Below are 13094 nucleotides of genomic sequence, written 5' to 3' on the forward strand. Positions count from 1 at the left end.
CCATCCTGGGGATGTAGGTGCAAAAAGAACCCTCTCTAGTCAACCTTCCCACCCCCTTCCCTATTAAGAGGGCAAGCATGGAAAATTCCCCAAGATCCCGCCCAGCTCATTGACCTCTAAGGGGCCTTACCACAACTAGTGTGTGGAAGGAGAACAAATTTAAATGAAATAAACATGAACATGCTCCTAACAATAGCAGTCCTATTAATCCAATGCTTACTGTATTCCAAATTACCTATGTGGTGCCAGAGGAGAGACAAATCTCAACCATCCTATTGGTAGTTTAGCAAGAGGCTGGTTTAGCAGGTCTGTGTTAGCTTGAGGGAAGAACAGGCTGATGCCAGAGGCTAATCTCTGGAGGCTCTGTCCCACGTATACCATATGGTAGCACCTGGGTGGCTCAGTCAGTCAACCATCCAACTTCGGCTCAGATCATGATCTCATGGTTTGCGAGTTTGAGCCCCATGTCAGGCTCCGTGCGGACAGCTCAGAGCCTGGAGCCTGCTTCATATTCTGTGTCTCCTCTCTCTTTGCCCTTCCCATGCTTGTGCTCTGTTTCTCTCTGTCTCTCAAAAATGAATAAACATTGAAAGAAATTTTACAAAAAACATATACCATATGTTCTCTGCCATCCTTTTCCTATAAATCCATAGAGCAGTACAGGGCAAGGTCCTTTCCCTGGAGCCATTTCCTGGGGGGACATTCAGCCCTGGTGTGTCAAGCACACATCTCTCTGTTGGATGATGGCAGCCCAGGGTTCTGCGGCCTCTAAGGTGGAAGCTTCTCCAATAAACCGTACTTCACTTCTTGCTGCACATCACTAGTAAGGTGTGTGTCTGCCACCTTGGCATGACAGCATCAGACCCCAGGAAATTAGCCAGCATGCAGATGTGAAGAACTCAATGTCCCTCTTCACAAGTAGTTCACAGTCTCATGGAAAAGAACTCAAAGGCAGTAAGGATGCAATACCCTTCGAGACACTTGAGGAAAGAAGGGGCTTTGACAGTATGTCACAGCATTGCAACTCTAGGTGGCAGATTATAATCTGCATACTGTATAAAATGCATACTTCTGCCTAGATTAGTAAATTCCTGGAGGGCCACTCATAAAGGGGGCCCACGCTGGCTTCTAGACCCTCACTTTCACTCCTCAGGGAAAAAAGCCCCCACAGATGACTGTATCTGATAAGAACTCGCACTAGGAACGAATCCAAAAGGAGGAGATATTCACTAAAGGGGAACTAATGTACTAATTTTTGTGGAGAATAAGCAACCCACTTTTTACTCACACTGATTCATCTAAGAAAGTTAACAGAACATATTTATATCTATATTACCCACAATATATTTATACCCACAAGTAACGTTTCAACACGAGCAAGCAGTCCAAGTACCTGGAAACACAGCCATTGGCCCTTTGAAGTAAGATGGCAAACCTAGGGAAATATTCAGGCTGGAGCTGCTTTGTTCAGGTTGGGCTTTACACACAAGTGCAGGGCTGGAGCAGGGAGGGGATACTTAACTTGGGTTTATACACCTCTCTTAGCTTCCTGGAGGAAGGAAGCCAAAAGGAGTCGATTTTTCCCAATTCCTCTGCCTGAGAGAGCTCCTTTTTATAATTGTTGTAATTTGTATGTGCTGGCCGGTGTCTCACCTTCCCTCAAAGCCATTCAGGGCTTGATTGTTCTGAGGGCAAGTGGGGTACAGGACACCTGACTACTAATAGCTTGAGCTATCCATCCCCCATTTGGAAATGACAACTTCATAAAGACCTTGGGTTTTTAAACTCTGGTCCTCTCCCAGTGGGTAGCCAGGGAGATTTAAAGAATAATTGGTTTTTCTCATTAAGGTGTTTTTAACCAAATCTTTTTACCTTGAGATAATTGCAGATTCACATGCTGAAAGATATACTTTTCACCCTTTACCAAGATTTAATTTTTTAAACCAACATTCATTGAACACGTTTTCTGTGCCAGCCATCAGGACAACAAAGATGTCCCAACTGGGATCCCTGAGCCTCAGTGCCTTAAGCTCTCATGATGAAGACAGACACCAAAATATCTCTTTAGTGAAGTTCGTGGTACAAACTGCCAAGAGGGAAGTGAGCATGTTGGAGGAAGAATCCTGGGCAGTGTCTTGGGGGAGAAGTAGAAGTTTTCAAGAGAAATGAGTGTTAGAGGGGCAATCTGGGCAGAGAAAACAGCACAGGCATAGGCTCAGAAGGATAAAAGAGCATGGTGTGTGCTGGGAGCCATTCAAGTAATTCAGCATGGATTGGAGCAAAAAATCCAAGGACGAGAGTTCAGAGGCATCTGGGGAATGAGAAGGGAATGTTGTGTGATCCTGGCCTCCCACATTCTATGCTGGGGAAATGAAAAACAGATGGGAAATATGCTCCCAAACATGGCCCAAGCATGGCTCTCAGAGAAGCAGGAGAGAATCTTGTTCCGGTTTGAGGAGCCCACAGAGCCCTCATTTCCAATTTTTGGGCTGTGGCCCACTTCCTTTCATGACCTTCACCCAAGGCCAAGGGCAGGAAGTCTAGCTCGTATCTTTCCTCTTCTGCACAAGGGTAGCAATTGGAATGAAACAGAGTGCCCCCCTCTACCAGCCTGGGCTGCCACATGAGGTGAGGCAACTTTAGCTCCCATCTAGCATGCAGATTACCCAGGAGTCCTTTAAGGACCCAGTGAAGGACACAGAAGGTAGTTGATGGTGTTGCTGGCAAACTCAGTGGAGAGTTACCGAAGTGGGGCCTGTAGGGCAGATCACCTGAGCTGGAACTCAAATGGAAATCCCGTCTACACTTCAAAAAAATAGGCAACCCCAGAAAACTGAGATGAGGCAAGTTAACCAGGACTCCAGGGCCCTGACTGAGGTGAGAAACAGCAGACCTGGAGTATTCTAGCCCCAGATGTCCACAGAAGGTAGCAGCAAAGCAAGGCATAACCAGGTACACCAGGAAATAATTTCTTCGAAGACAGTGAAGATCCAAGGAATAGCGAGGATCTGAGTTCCCACCTGCTCACCACCACAGCCATACAATAAGCAAATCTGTGTACTTAATAAGCATTCTGGAGGAAAAGACAGGGAACAGACACTGAGGTACTTAAATCTAAGTTTCCTTATTACTCAGCAGGATGGGGCTCATAAGGCAGCTTAGGTAGTTTTCTAGAAAAATAAGAAAACCACATTTTCTTTGAAGAAATGAGTATATTGTGTGTAAATGATCAACCCCTCTACATGTGGTTTATGAATACCCCCAGTCAGGTTTTGGATGAAACACTCCTATTTTAATATGGAATGACAAAAATTCTGTGCTGGTTGGTGACTTTCTGAATCATGCCATACTCTCTGCCAGAGCTAAAATATTTACTAAAGAAAAGATGAGCTACTTTCTCACCTGTCCTTGGGTTCAAAAGGGTGGCAACCCTGGTACATCCCCAGCAAATGGGAATGTGCCTTTATAAGAGGACTGGGGCAGATTTGGATCTTTTTGTTTCAGGACAACGTGTCTTTGTAGAAGTCTACCTTGTAACTGAAAGGGGAGGCAAAAGAGAGAATGGCATGGCATAAAGAAGAAAGCAGTATGGTGTACAGGTCGGACTTGGAATTTGGTGACTTACGAGTAACTGATGGCCATATTTTTAAGTATGTCTTTTAAAGTAAAAAAATAATTTTTCTAGGTTTGCTGTGTTAACAAACCCCCCAAATCTCAGCAACTGACAAGACAATGGTTTATTTCTTCTTCATGCTGTCTGGAGGCTGAGATTGGCTAAGATTTTCACCAGGCTGTGTGAGTAGGAAAAACTCGCCCTTCCTGCTGTGTGTCTCCCTTTATCCTCACCACCACACTCACTTCTGCTACCAGATGTGGGGGGGCTTCCTGCACCAAGCAATTCTGTGGCACCAGCTGGGCATCCTACAATGCAACTCAATTCTGACACTATCGTCCTAGAGACAGCATCAGATCCCACAGGTGAAGGCTCGGTCCCACAAGACCACTTCTACTGCCACCGCCACAGATGCCCGTACAAGTCCAAGTTCTCACCTGGGCTCCTGACCGATCAGGTATAGGTCAGAGGTTCCCACCACCCGCTCCTCAGAATTAATTTGCTAGAGTGGTTCACAGAACTCAGGAAACAGTGTCCTTCCTGTTTATCAGTTTATTATAAAAGGATGTGATAAAGGATGCAGATGAATGGATAAGGGCATGGGGAGGAGCACAGAACCTCCATGCTCTCTCTGAGCATGCCACTCTCCCAGTGCCTCCAAGTGTTCTCTGATCCAGAAGCTCTCTGTACCCCCATACTTTTGAGATTTTTTATGGAGGCCTCATCATCTGGGTATGATCAATCATTAACTCATTTCTAGCCCTCTTCCCCTCTTCCAAGCTTCTAACCATGGCTCGGTCTTTCTGGTGACCAGCCCCCCACCAAGAGTCACCTCATAGAACAAAGACACTGCTATCACCTAGGAAATTCCAAGGTATTTAGGAGCTCAATGTCAGGAATGGGGATCAAAGACCAAATATTGAAACAAAAGGTTCTGCCAGGGCTTCAATCACTTAGGGAATTATAAGATTTTAGGTGCTCTTTGCAAGAACCAGGAGCAAGGATCCATATATACATATTTTTATTACCTCACACCCTAGGCTCTGCTGTCTTCTCACTTCAGGACCCAGGCCAAAAGAGCAGTCCCTACATGGGACATATCTGGGAAAGAGCAAGAGAACTGGCCAAACCTCAAGATGAATCTTAAACCTTCTGCTCCAACATGGTGAATGCCAAGTTTACTCACATTTAATTGGCCAAAGCACATCACATGGCTAAATCCAAATCCAATGAGGTAGGGACCTAAAATCTTCTCATGGGAGGCACAGTAAATGACCTGATGATGGAGAGTGAAGGGTGACAAGTGATTGAAAACAAAATAATTTTGTCTATCATGATAAGATACACTAATGATAAATAAATTGGGAAACACAGGAAAGAATAAAATAAAAATTGCCTATAATCCCACTGTTAACACTTTGATGTATTTCCTTCCAGGCAATGTGTCTATGCATTTACTTGTTTTCACAAATTTAGGATTATACAACATATACAAGTATATACCTGCTTTATAGGCTGCTGGTTGATACAGAATTTTATTTTTTTTTAATTTTTTTTTCAACGTTTATTTATTTTTGGGACAGAGAGAGACAGAGCATGAACGGGGGAGGGTCAGAGAGAGAGGGAGACACAGAATTGGAAACAGGCTCCAGGCTCTGAGCCATCAGCCCAGAGCCTGACGCGGGGCTCGAACTCACGGACCGCGAGATCATGACCTGGCTGAAGTCGGACGCTTAACCGACTGTGCCACCCAGGCGTCCCGATACAGAATTTTATAATGAGCCTCTTCCTACATTAAAAATCATTCTTTTATTTTTTCATTAAAAATTTTTTTAATGTTTATTTTTCAGAGAGAGAGAGAGAGAGAGAGCAGGGGAGGGGCTTGAACTCATGAACTGTGCGATTATGACATAAGCCAAAGTCAGATGCTTAACGGACTGAGTCACCCAGGTGCCCCCAAATCATTCTCTTGAAATATCACTTTAGGGGCACCTGAGTGGCTCAGTCAGTTGAGCATCCAACCTCACGTCAGGATCTGACTCTTGGTTCATGAGTTCCAGCCCCACAGGGGGCTCTGTGCTGACAGCTCAGAGCCTGGAGCCTGCTTTGGATTCTGTGTCTCCCTCTCTCTCTGCCCCTCCCCTGCTCGTGCTCTGTTCTCTCTCTCGCAAAAATAAATAAACATTAAAAATTTATATATATATATGTGTGTGTGTGTGTGTGTGTGTGTGTGTATCACTTTAATTCCTGTACAATTATTGTATTAGTTTGGCTAGGCTAGGTTTTGTAACAATAACAAAAAAAGGTAATTTTGTTGCATAGCTTCAAGCCACAAAAGTTTATTTCTTAGTCAAGCCATATGTCCAGTGCAATTTGGCATGGAAATTCTGCTCATCTTGATCATTCTGGAACCAAGGCAAGTGGATCAGCTACCATCTCAAGTGTATCTGGCTATTGTGTAAGAAGGAAAGGAGAATATAGGAAAGAATGCATTGGCTCTTACAGCTTCTTTCCCCAAAGTTTTCACATTTTATTATCCAAATCAAGTCATGTGGCATGGCATATTTTTTAAATGGACACAATATTTTGCAGATCTTCCAATCAGGAGGTTGAGTCTACTTCTCTATCCCTCAACTCAGCTTGCCCATGTAACCTACTTTGGCCAATGGGACAGTAACAAATCTACGCAGAGGCTTAAAATATGCTTGTGCATTGAGGCTTGATCTCTCTTAATGTCTTTTTTTTTTTTTTTTTTTTAGTTTATTTATTTTGAGAGAGAAAGAGCGGGAGAGGAGCAGAGAGAGAGGTAGAGAGAGAATCCGAGGCAGGCTCTGTGCTGTCAGTGCAGAACAAACTCGATCTCACAACTTGATCTCACGACCTGAGCCGAGACCAGGAGTTGGGACACTTAACCAACTGAGCCACCGAGGTGCCTGTCTTAATGCTTTGAGAACAATCCAAGGTTGATGCAGAGGATGGCAGATCACATGGAGAGAGAGGCCATGCTGTTCCAGCTGTTTTAGCAATCCCAGATACGTAAGTGAGGCCATTCTCAGCCATCAAGCTCCAACCAGCCTAGACCATCCATCCAACCATCCATCCACCCAATTCCCAGATTTTGAGAACATCTTAAGCCACCAAATTTGGAGGTGATGTGTTATACAACGAGAACTGACTTGTACACGTCTATATCTAATTTCATCTGGGAAGGAGCCATGATATCTTTTTAAAAGTCTTAATGACTACCTCAGTATGAAATCTTACAGATGTGCCATAATGTTTAACCATTTTCTTATCATCAGTGTCACATTGTTACCTAATGCATCATATCACCTTCATGATAACTAAAAATAAAACTACCATGAACATCTTTGTGTATAAAGTTTACCCAAGTTACTGATTATTTCATTATGGTAGATTGGTGGAAGAATTGCTGTCAAAATTTAGGCCTCTTAATAAAGACCCAATTAAGAGCCAAAGGACTATACTAATTTATAAGTCCAATGAAAGTACATAAGCACACCCATTGCTCGTCACCCTCATTCAGCATCTAAGTGTGGGCTTTTAAAAGCATCTTTGTGAGCCGCCTGGGTGGATTAGTTGGTTAAGCATCCAACTCTTGATTTTAGCTCAGGTCATGATCTCACGGCTCATGAGATCGAGTCCTGCATCAGGCTCTGTGCAGTGTGGAGCCTGCTTAGGATTCCTTCTCTCCCTCTCTCTGCCCCTCCCCTGCTCGCTCTCCCTGTCTCTCTTTCTCAAAGTAAGTAAATAAACCTTGAAAAATAAATAAATAAAAATCAATAAAAGCATCTTTGCTAATCTAATGGGAGAAAAATCTCATTTGAATTTCTTTGCAGATTGAGGTTCACTTTGTCTTACATATATTAACCGTCAATAATTCTTACACAGTACTCAGAGTGTAGCTGATAAGATATCTTTATTTTTCTATCTTAAATTAAATCCAACTTCAGTGCCACACAGGACAAAATTGGGAGGAAGCTCAATGCCAGGCATTTTCCCCAGTTTCTTTTCCTTTGCTTAGATGGTAGGGAACTTCAAGCCATGGCTGGGCATCATAAAGGTGGTGAGGCTCTGTGCTGGTGCCTTATCTCCCTCCAAGCTAGGTGCAGGGGAAACTTTATGAAGGGGTGAGGCCATCTGGGTTCCCACAGCCTTGAAGGTCGTGTCCAGTTTTCACACTTACACATACGTATTCAGGTCCATCTATCTCAGAGGCATTAGAGTGGATGCAAGTGGCCTTCTGCTCAAATCTTTAACCACCTATTGCCTGCCCAGTATCACATTCTGTTAGCACCACAGAAAAGCAGGATGCAGATCTCCAGTTCCTTTTATTTGGCAGAGTTATAACTTGAGAAAGCTTATGTGTGGCATGTGGGGAGTAGGAAGTGAAGGGAGGTGTCTGGGATGACACGAGGCTATATGTACATATTACATAAAGCTTTTCCCAATGGAATGAGCAGACATCTCAAAAGATGAACAATGTAAGTGTTAGAAGCATAATATAAATGTCCAAAGTCTATGAAATTACATTTAGAGTATTGAACCATAAGCCATCACATTTCTTCTGTAATCAAGAAAATCACATTTCTAGTGAGTTATAAAAGCAATACAAAGTCAGACTATGAACAGACTATGAACTTCATGGATAGATTTACTTTCAAGGCCCTCTGTATCCACACCTCCCATTTCCACCAGATGTCATGGGACATATCTTCTAACAGTCAATGAATTGACAACTGTTCTCATCCTTTGGGTTGGTGGGGTGGATCCCCAAACCCAGTCACAGTCATTTGCCTCCAAGGAGCATGTAGTCCTGTCAACAACTTCTTTTAAGGTAACGCAGCTGAGTCACAAAGCAGTCTTCGTGAAACCCACTAACCGAGCACCCATTGGGCTATGTGCTCCCATGATATGGTGGTCAGTGGGTGCAAGGACATTGCCTGCATCTAAGACAAATGAAGAACTTTCAAGAAAGCACACAAAGGCCGCTGATGCCAAACATGTTATGAGGCAACATTTGCCTTTGCAATCTGTGTGTTGTGTCTTCTATAAAAGAATGTCAGCAAAGGAAGGAAATGGAAACCATTTCCAATGTGGTCAACCTCCCCTCACCCACACATGCTACAGCTGGGGCAGTGGATAAAAACAGTAGAGGAATGGGGGGCCCCTGTGAAGGCAAATTGGGAAAGGGGTCAGATTTTGTACTTAGAATTTGTTGCTGGAAAACAGAAGAGCTGTTAGATGCCCCCCCACCCCCGCCGCCCCCCGCAAGTTGTTTTACTCCTTTAAGTCTACCTGGAGTTTTTTTGGATGTAATTACTCCAACACGAAATCTCACATCTCCTTACAATTCAACTTCAGCTAAAGGCCCTGGAAAAACAATGCCTCTTTTCAAAGAACTGAAGAGTCCAGAAGCTTCTAGGTTCAACAGGCCACTGTCTAAACTGACAACTTGCTCTCAAGCCTGAAGGATGATGAAACTTCGCGGACTGGGAGTGAATTCCATGTCAGGAATGTCTGCTTCTGAGAGTTTGCTCTGATTGCCCTCATCCCCATTAACAAAAACAGATGTGTGCTCACAAGCAAAGTAAACATTGGAGGTCAATATACGTTCCTCTCCGCCAATGTAGTTTGGCACTTCAATGTTAGCAAGGAGTATATGAAGCAGAGTAGAACTCTTCTATAACACTGGTGTCAAATGACAGGACTCACATCTGTGTATTAAGTTAACTGTTATATATCTATAGAACAGACTTTTTCTGTTTCATGGGGAATGATTTGAGCTGTGATAAATCTACTGACATGGAATAGTTATTCTCTATTAGAGAAACAAGAAAGCATGATATTTGAGAGCCTGAGTTTGAATCCTGGTTCTATTGCTTGCTATCTGTGTAACCTTGGGAAAGTCATTCAACTTCAGTTTCTATCTCTAAAATGGAGGTTTTAATAGCATTTGTCTCCTACCTTGTCAGCACTAAGCATGAAAAATGTGAGCTCATTCTAGGATTATTCCATGGCACTAAAGGAAATGGTATCCAAGAAAGGCTGGATCCCTAAACTCGTCTCCATTCATTCTTTCATCAAGTATTTACTGAGTACCTACAATGTGCTGGTAGAGATACAGCAGTGATGATGAAAGACATAACTCAACATCATCATGGAGCCTATGGTTTCCTGGTTCATCTGCCACCCTAGATGTGACCCTTTCATATCACTCAGCGCCCTGAGTGTCGTGTTTCTCAAAGTTATTTGAACGTAAGAATTACCTGGCACTCTTGTGAAAAGACAGATTCTAAGACCTCATCCTGCTGAATATCACAGGGGGATTCTGACTTCCTTTTCTCCATTGGCAAAATAGGGAGCAAAGCAACCCCTACCACAATCTTATTGTGCATTCCAAGAGAAATAGCATATGGGAAAGGATTTTGGAAACAAAGTTACTTTCCAGTGTGTGGTATCCAGGATCTCTCTGGAGGTTTAGAGAAGCCAGCCAAGGGCTACTCGGCCTGTGTTCTGTCCCAGTGTCCTCTTACCCCACCTCCTCTTTCTGGACTTGCTGGAGACATGAATCAAAAGCCACCCACCCCCATTTTAACCTAATGAGCTAATGGGTCTCAGACAGAAAGCAACCTCAAGTCTACCACCAAGGCGGACACTTGCATTGTATTCTAGGAATGCCTCTTATGGGGCTTCAGAGGGCCATTCAGTGGCCATAACTGGTGGTTTTCAGGGGACAGCGCTGCCTTCCCTTGTCACCTGTTCAAATTGGAGAATAACACAGCGATTAGAGTGGTGAACTGTAGGGTCTTGGTAAATCCTCACCAGGTCCCTGTCCCCTCTCCAGCTTTATCTCCTCCCCCTCCTCCATACATCCACATAACCTCTGACTACCTCTCCCCTTTCCGTAATAAAATCTTCCAGTTTTTTTTTTTATTTAATGTTTTTTATTTTTTTTTGAAAGAGAGACACAGAGTGTGGGTGGGGGAGGGGCAGAGAGAAGGAGGCACAGAATCTGAAGCAGGCTCCAGACTCTGAGCTGTCTGCACAGAGCCTGATGCAGGGCTGGAACCCACAAACTATAAAATCCTCCAGTTTTTAACTGGCCACAAAGCCATCCAGAATAATGACTACATTTTCCAACCCCCTTGCTACTATGATCAATGGGAAGTAAACAGAAATGTCATATGGCCACAACCGGGAACAGTCTGCAATACATAACTGGCATGTGTTTTATCCCTTCTCTATCTTATCCCATCCTCCATTCTGATGCTTGGAATGTGTATGTAGTGGCTGAAACTCTAGCATCTATTTTGGATGTTGGGGACATTATTCCCAGACATCAGGAGTACTAGAAAAGAGAAGGGGCCTGGAGCCCTGAGCACTGTGTGGAGCCAAGATTCTAATCTGGTCTTGAACCGTCAACCTCTGGACTTTTACAAAAGAGAGAAATAAACTTCTATTTTATTAAAAAAAATTTTTTTTCCAACGTTTATTTATTTTTGGGACAGAGAGAGACAGAGCATGAACAGGGGAGGGTCAGAGAGAGAGGGAGACACAGAATCGGAAACAGGCTCCAGGCTCTGAGCCGTCAGCCCAGAGCCTGACGCGGGGCTCGAACTCACGGACCGCGAGATCGTGACCTGGCTGAAGTCGGACGCTTAACCGACTGTGCCACCCAGGTGCCCCAGTAAGCTTCTATTTTAAGCCGCTGTTATTTTGGGTTTCTGCTACTCATATCCAAAATGCATCTTAAATGACATAGTGCTTAGGAGCTGGATTCTGGAATGAGATTGCCTAGGTTCTATCACTTATTAGCTCACAGCCATGGGTAATTTGCTTCACTTCTTTACCCCAGCTGTAAAACGAGGATGCTAAAGATACCATCTGCCTTCCAGGTAAGAATGAGCTAACACACATGAGACATGAAATCTGGGAAGCCTGGAAGGTAATCTACATCTGGAACAAAGGTGTGCCCCAAGGTAGCAAGATTGAAAGCTATTCTTTCCTTGAATCAGAGGTAGGCTTGTCTTTTTAGTGCTGCAGCAATGGCAACAGTGCTAATAATAATATCTTTAAAATTTTTATAAAGCACTTTACAGGAATCTTTCCAACATCCCTATGAGTTCTGTATTATTACTTGCATTCCATAGAGAATAAAATGGAAGTTTAGAGAGGTTTGCTAACATGCAAAGATCACACAGCTACTAAGGGGCTGTGATAAGATTCACACCCAGGTCTCTTACCTACAAATTCCCTTCCTTTCCCACAAACCTTAAGTGCAAGTTGTTGTACTGCTATGCATTCCTATCATGTCCTAAACACATAATTTTTGCAAAGGGATTCCCAGGCTAGATTTTTTTTATTTGTAAAAAATAAAGTACCCAAATTCCCAGTGTAAGAAACTTTGCTTTCTGGTCCCTCACAGCTTGGATGCAAGTAAGCCTTTGTATGTGATCACAAAAAAATTCTAGCTCTAGAACATGCTTTGAAAAAAAAGGGATCTGCCCAGGGCCTCAGCACAGCAATGGGAGTATGGGAAAAGCCTTGATCCACCTTGTTGCGATCTGGGGCCTGATTCTGAGTGATGTTTCAGGCTCACTCTATGTTTTTATTTTGTTTTTGAGAGAGAGAGAGAAACAGAATGCGAGTGGGGGAGGGGCAGAGAGCGAGGGAGACACAGAATCCAAAGCAGACTCCGGGCTCTGAGCTGTCAGCACAGAGCCCGATGCAGGACTCGAATTCATGGACCATGAGATCATGACCTGAGCTGAAAGACACTTAACAGAGCCACCCAGGTGCCCCTCAGGCTCACTCTAAAAGGGACCAAAGAGGAGCACCTGGGCGGCTCAGTAGGTAAAGCATCTGATACTTGATTTCAGCTCGGGTCATGATCTCACGGTTCATGGATTTGAGCCCCACATCGTGCTCTGCACTGGCAGTGTGGAGCCTGCTCGGGATTCTCTCTCTCTGTCTCTCTCTCTCTGCCCCTCTCCTGCTCTCTCTCTGTCTCTCTGTCTCGCTCAGAAAATAAACTACAAAAAAAAAATTTTTTTTTATTAAAAAAGAGGGACCAAACAGGAGTCAAGCATCTGGGACAGGGTGAGGCTTCATGACAGGGCATGTGTTTTGAATTGCAGATTCTTTTAACAGAAGCAATTTGGAAGCAGGACTGGGAAGCTGCTGCTAACTGGAATGCTGTAGCCATCTTTCTTCCATGTTCCCTGAGGGCAGGGCCAGTAGCTCTCACTGCATTTGGGGGGTAAGTTAGATGCTAGGAAGAACTTGCTCACGCTGATTGTGAAAGGCAGACACAAATGTTGCAGAATACTGTTATCTGTGCAGATTTGAAAAGAGTGTAGGAAAAAAATCTTTCACACATAGAGGATATGGTCTGAGCATCACCCTGGTAGAAAACAGGAGGTGAGCACAAAGAGTAAAGGTATAATGGTTCTGAGCA

General features: G+C 43.8%; 1 protein-coding gene across 1 annotated transcript in view; it reads right to left on the bottom strand.

Moving 5' to 3' along the window:
* Nucleotides 1-4315: 4315 nt before the first annotated feature.
* Nucleotides 4316-13094, bottom strand: part of DRAM1 (DNA damage regulated autophagy modulator 1) — a 71199-nt gene continuing 62420 nt past the window's right edge. The window contains exon 8 of the transcript XR_005795349.1: nt 4316-4889. The gene's annotated coding sequence lies outside the window, so the exon portion shown is untranslated. The remainder of the gene's footprint in view (nt 4890-13094) is intronic.

This window comes from Herpailurus yagouaroundi, unplaced genomic scaffold (genome assembly GCF_014898765.1).
Source record: "Herpailurus yagouaroundi ecotype Mexico unplaced genomic scaffold, PumYag 182, whole genome shotgun sequence".
In the NCBI taxonomy this organism is placed as follows: Eukaryota; Metazoa; Chordata; class Mammalia; order Carnivora; family Felidae; genus Herpailurus; species Herpailurus yagouaroundi.